This window comes from Mandrillus leucophaeus, unplaced genomic scaffold, assembly GCF_000951045.1.
Source record: "Mandrillus leucophaeus isolate KB7577 unplaced genomic scaffold, Mleu.le_1.0 Scaffold311, whole genome shotgun sequence".
Classification (NCBI taxonomy): Eukaryota; Metazoa; Chordata; class Mammalia; order Primates; family Cercopithecidae; genus Mandrillus; species Mandrillus leucophaeus.
In genome coordinates this window covers 4,392,173-4,398,888 of record NW_012103266.1, presented here as the reverse complement: position 1 = coordinate 4,398,888, position 6,716 = coordinate 4,392,173, and positions in this window count along the sequence as shown.

Sequence of the window (6,716 nt, the reverse complement as noted above, 5' to 3'; positions counted from 1 at the left end):
TAATTCTGCAAATTAATTGAAAATATTTTTTCTAAAGAGGTCAAAAAACAGTACCTTATAATAAGTACTATTGCAGAGAGAGGTAATCTTAAAACAATAGATCACAGACATTTAAAGAAAAATGGAAAAATTAAAAGTTCAAATCTCTTATTTTTTAAAGATAATATTAATTCAAGATGGATTAGAGACTTAAATGTTAGACCTAAAACCATAAAAACCTAGAAGAAAACCTAGGTAGTACCATTCAGGACATAGGCATGGGCAAGGACTTCATGTCTAAAACACCAAAAGCAACGGCAACAAAAGCCAAAATTGACAAATGGGATCCAATTAAACTAAAGAGCACCTGCACAGCAAAAGAAGCTACCATCAGAGTGAACAGGCAACCTACAGAATGGGAGAAAATTTTTGCAATCTACTCATCTGACAAAGGGCTTATATCCAGAACCTACAAAGAACTCAAACAAATTTACAAGAAAAAAACAGCCCCATCAAAAAGTGGGTAAAGAATATGAACAGACACTTCTCAAAAGAAGACATTCATACAGCCAACAGACACATGAAAAAATGCTCATCATCACTGGCCATCAGAGAAATGCAAATCAAAACCACAATGAGATACCATCTCACACCAGTTAGAATGGCAATCGTTAAAAAATCAGGAAACAACAGGTGCTGGAGAGGATGTGGAGAAATAGGAACACTTTTACACTGTTGGTGGGATTGTAAACTAGTTCAACCATTGTGGAAAACAGTGTGGCGATTCCTCAAGGATCTAGAACTAGATGTACCATATGACCCAGCCATCCCATTACTGGGGATATACCCAAAGGATTATAAATCATGCTGCTATAAAGACACATGCACACGTATGTTTACTGCAGCACTATTCACAATAGCAAAGACTTGGAATCAACCCAAATGTCCATCAGTGACAGACTGGATTAAGAAAATGTGGCACATATACACCATGGAATACTATGCAGCCATAAAAAAGGATGAGTTTGTGTCCTTTGTAGGGACATGGATGCAGCTGGAAACCATCATTCTCAGCAAACTATCACAAGAACAGAAAACCAAACACCGCATATTCTCACTCATAGGTGGGAATTGAACAATGAGATCCCTTGGACACAGGAATGGGAACATCACACACCGGGGCCTATTGTGGGGATGGGGGAGGGGGGAAGGATAGCATTAGGAGATATACCTAATGTAAATGACGAGTTAATGGGTGCAGCACACCAACATGGCACATGTATACATATGGAACAAACCTGCACGTTGTACATATATACCCTAGAACTTAAAGTATAATAATAATAAAGAAAAATATATGGAGCCCAGTGAGGGGAAGTGACTTGCGTTAAATCATCTATCTAGTCAGTGGCAAAGCCAAGGTCAGAGAATTAGTCTCTTGATCCCTGGTTTGGTGTACTTTTCACAAACGTCTTATGTGTCATTATAACCATTTATTACTATTTTGAAAATTCAGGAGGATGGGAGATAGGAAGAGGTTGATCAACGAATTCAAAATCACAGCTATATAAGAGGAATAATTTCTACTGCTCTCTAGCACTGTAGAGTGAACATAGTTAACAATTATGTATTGTATATGTTTGAAAGCTAGAACAAGGGATTTTTTAATGTTTCCAACACAAAGAAATGATCAATGTTTGAGGTGATGGATATCCTAATTAACCTTATTTGATCAATATAAATTGTATACACATATCGAAATATCACTCTGTATCCCATACATGTGTACAACTATTATGTCTCAAGTAAAAATAAAAAGAAAAAAAGATGAAAGCAGGAAAAAAGAAAAGAAAATTTAGTGAATGAAGAAGGAAGCCACACTGTATTTCTTTTTTTTTTTTTTTTTTTTTTTTGAGACTGAGTCTCACTTTGTCACCCAGGCTGGAGCGCAGTGGCACGATCTCGGCTCACTGCAAGCCCCGCCTCCCTGGTCCACGCCATTCTCCTGCCTCAGCCTCCCGAACAAGGGCCCGCCACCACGCCTGGCTAATTTTCTTGTATTTTCAGTACAGACGGGGTTTCACTGTGTTAGCCAGGATGGTCTCGATCTCCTGACCTCGTGATCCGCCCGTCTCAGCCTCCCAAAGTGCTGGGATTACAGGCCTGAGCCACCGCGCCAGGCTGAGCACTGTATTTCATGTTTAGTTTCAACATAATCCAGGACTCAGTTCAGTTTACACCAAATGGAGTTTGAATATCAATTTAAAAAAACATAACCAGTTAGCTTGCAGAATACTAGAAACAAACCTGAGCAGTTTTGCAGGCATTTTATCAGAGAAAAAGTTTATTGAGACTATACGGCAGAGTGGAAAATTTAGCTTATTTCATATCTTTAGAAATACAGCCCATGGTTCATTTTGTTATCTGCTTACTGTTTTCTTATTGTAGCCAATCTACTTTAAAAATATAAAGAACCTTTTAGTCTTCTCAAGCCTGGGGCAGAAAACCACACACACACACACACACACACAGAGAGAGAGAGAGAGAGAGAGAGAGAGAGAGAGAAATTTCCTATTGGCTGTCTGATATTATGCTGGTAATTAGAAAGATACAACTAAATAATCATACTACTAGAAGGCTGTTTCTTATTAGCTTTTGCTTAGTGGGGTAAGTGCAGTATCATGCAAGAGGGCAATTATTATACCAAAAATAGGTGATAGACATGAATGAGAATCTTCATAGCAATGGTATTTGCCTCAGATAAAAATTGGAGAGGAAGAGTGTCGGAAATCCCATTACATTAGAGCATCAGAGCCTGGGTGTCTTTGACCGATGCTGAGATGAAATGAGCCACCTAGTCATGCTGCTATATTATTCAGGAGCTTCTAATTAGGAAAAACCAAGTAAGGCTCAGTGATCAAACAGCAGCCACCTGAAGCCTCTGGCGTCCAGTCACACCCCGTGTAGAAATCCAAGAATCCTTTTAAAAAATCCTCTAGAAAATCAGAAAGCTCTACGGATTATTTTTAGCTAAATAGAAATATGAGAATTTAAGGCTATTTTTAGAAAATCCTTCCTGTAACATGCTCATTCATCATGCATCCTTCACCAAAGGAATGCACTATTCAATCTACCCTTAGAGTGACATCAACCTAGGAAGCAGAAATGCTTCAATGACTTTAAATAATGACTTATTGGAAAGACACTTGAGTGTGAGTTTTTCCATTAAGGATTCCTCAACATAATGAGATTTTTTTTCTAGTTCCAAAATACATGTAAAATTAATTGAGCAATACAAAATTTAGAGTGTTCCATCAGTGAAAGTATTATGAGGGCATAAGTAAACGTAATACAGAAGCTGTGACACTGAAAGTCTGGCAAAGTGGGTAAAAATTTCAAAATAGAATCCTGTGGTGTACATAAATATCAGCTACCATAAGTGCACTTTCAACTTCAACTTCCAAGTAGATGACCATGTCACTAGCAATCTCAGCCAAGACCCAGACAAACCACATGTAGTAAGAAGCCATCTAAGATGCAATTAATTTATTGCAAATACTTCATTCTGGGATTATCACCATTTCTTTGTATGTTTTAATATCATTGTGAAATCACAAGGGCAAAGGAAATTCATTGATATATAAGGGGATTGCTGAAGAAAAGGTTGACTGTATTTGTTGGTAAGATACACGGATGTAAAGAAAAAAATGCAAAAATGAAGGGATTATTTAATTGATGCTTATCCATTAAGTCTGTATTTTTATCAGTTCTCAATTAATCCAAATCGATTCATTACTGCCTACACACTTCTCAAATTTCCATCATTTTCAATAACTCACATTTTTGTCACTGCTTTGAGGAGCTTTTACCATTATTCACTCTCAGCAAGAGTAGCACACTGTACAACTATATTTTCTTATATTATTAGCCACAAACAATGTATTAGAGTTCAGTGTAGAAGATATTTTGGCTAATCAAACTTTCTCACATATGTTATGCATTTACTAGATGTATGCTCTGTCTATAAGTAATAGAACCATCATAACTGATTCAGTTATGAGGTGTTATTTTGCTTACTGAATGGCAAACAGTCTTCAAAGTAGATATCCAGTAGATTTAACAAGACTATTATGCACAAAGCAAGTATATTATTTCAGTGTTAGGCTTGTATAAGAACACCTTAGAGAGTTTAAGACCTGGATTAAGGACTGGCAAGTAAATCCTTGGGTAAACTGTACATAAAAGAAGATAAAGTCATTCTCTCTAAGAAGACTCTTGGAGTAGTACTATGTGTGTAGTGATACAGTTACAACAAAAGTATTTTGTGTTTGGGACCTTACTGTTCATAATGAATGCCTTAAAATTTGTGTATTGCTGTACATTGTTTCTAGGTAGATGAAGATCTAGCACAAAGCAATTTTTACTTCTTCTCCAGCAACTCATTCTTCTCCTGATTTATTTTAATAATTAACCAAAACTTCCATTTTAATCCATATCCACATAAAAATAAAGAAGATACGAGATTTTAAAAATAGGTCACTACAGTTCACTTAAAATTGTTACACTTTTGCATGAACAATGAAACCAATGTTTCCAGATGTCCTAGTCTCCATTGAGTAGAATAGAGGTCCACAACATGAGGCTCCAGGGTGGGCTTCAGAGGATCCACAATTTTCTGGAAATTATATGCAGAGGTGGGGGTGTGTGTGTGTGTGTGTGTGTGTGTGTGGGTGTGTGTGTGTGTTTGCAGTTTTCTCAACAATAGGTCTATAAATTTCATCAAATTAAGAAAAAAGTTAGGTATGCCATTAATGCATAAAATATACGTAGATACTAGTCTATTTTATCATTTGCCATCATAAAACATACACAAATCTGTGGTAAAAAGTTAAAATATATTAAAACTTGTGCATACAAACACAGATGGTATATGGCACAATTTGCGATTGAGAGAAATGTAAACAAACATAAAGATACACTATTAAATCATAACTACAAACATTAACTCTATATACTGTAGTACTGTAGTAATTTCATAGCCACCTCCTGTTGCTTTTGCTGTGAGCCCAAGTGTTATGAGTATCCACTTAAAATGCCCTGTGACGCTAATCATCTCCACATGAGCAATTGACCTCTCTAGTAAATTTAATATCACACTAAAAAGTGATCTCTCCTGGTTCTTATGTAGTTTTCATCGTGTTTAGTACAATACCATAAACTGAGTAACACCATGGCACCCATAAAACGTGCCACCAGTGAAGCTGAAAGTGCTTCCAAGAAGCAGAGAGAAGTTACGACACTACAAGAAAAAGTTGAATGTTTGATATGTACTGTAAACTGCAGCATGCAGCTGTGGTTGCCCACTTTTTCAAGAAAAATGAATGCAGAGTAAGAACCATTGTAAAAAAAAAAATAAAATGAAAGGGGGGCAATTCATGAAGCTGTCACTGGAGCTATGCAAACAGGCATGAAGACCCTACACTTTTTACAAAATACCTTTTTATATAGTATTAAAAATGAAGCTTTGATGTGGATGAAGGATTGCTATAAGAAAGCCATACCTATAGACTCCAATATGATTTGAGAAAAACTGTGGTCATTATACGACAATTTAAAGCAAAAGAAAGGTGAAGGATTTAAAGCTAGAGAGTTTAATGCCAGCAAAGGATGGTTTGATAACTTCGGAAAGAGGTTTGGCTTAAAAATGTCAAGATAACAGGAGAAGCAGCTTCTGCAGACCAAGAGGCTGCAGACAAGTTCCAAAACGCCATTGAAAAAATCATTGAGGAACAAGGATATATGTCTGAAAAAGCTTTTAATGCAGATGAAAGTACACCATTCTGGAAAAGAAAAATGCCACCATGGACATTTATTAATGAAGAACAGAAGCAAACACCGGGATTTAATGCAAGAAGGGATCATCTAACTCCACTGTTCTGTGAAAATGCCATAGAGTTATAGTCAGGACTGCCTTTGTAGACAACCTGCTAACCCCTGAGTCTTGAAGAGAAAAGATAAACACCATCTTCCACTCTCTTGCTTGTACAACAAGAAGGCCTAGACAATGAGAACTATTTTTCTGGATTATTTTCATTGATATTTTGTTCCTGAAGTCAGGAAGTGACTTGCCAGTGATGGGCTGCTTTTTAAAGTTTTCAAAATGTTGGATGATCACCCTGGCCACCCAAAACCTCATGTGTTCAATAATGAAGGCATCAACATAGTCCACTTGGCCCAAAATACAACATCTTTAATTTAGCATCAGATCAGGAGTTTGTAAGGACCTTTAAGGCTCATTACATATAGCATTCTACGGAAGGGATTGTCAACACTAGTGAAGAGAACCCCAGTAGAGAGGACAGCACAAAAGCCTGAAAGGGTTACAGCATTGAAGATGCCATCATTGCTATGGAAAAGCCATCAATCCCAAAACAATAAATTCCTGCTAGAGAAAACTGTGTCCAGATGTTGTTTATGATTTCACAGGATATACAACAGAGCCAATCAAGGAAATTGCAAATGAGATTGTGGATATAAAGAAAAAAGGTGGTAGTGAAGGATTTCAAAATGTAGATCTTGGACAAATCAAGAGCTAAAAGACATCACATCAGAGTAATCAACAGAAGATGACTTGATGGAGATAAATGCTTTTGAATCAGTACTAGATGATGAGAAAGAAAACGTGGAAGCAGCAGTGCCAGAAAGTAAGTTGACATTAGACAACCTGGCAGACGGTT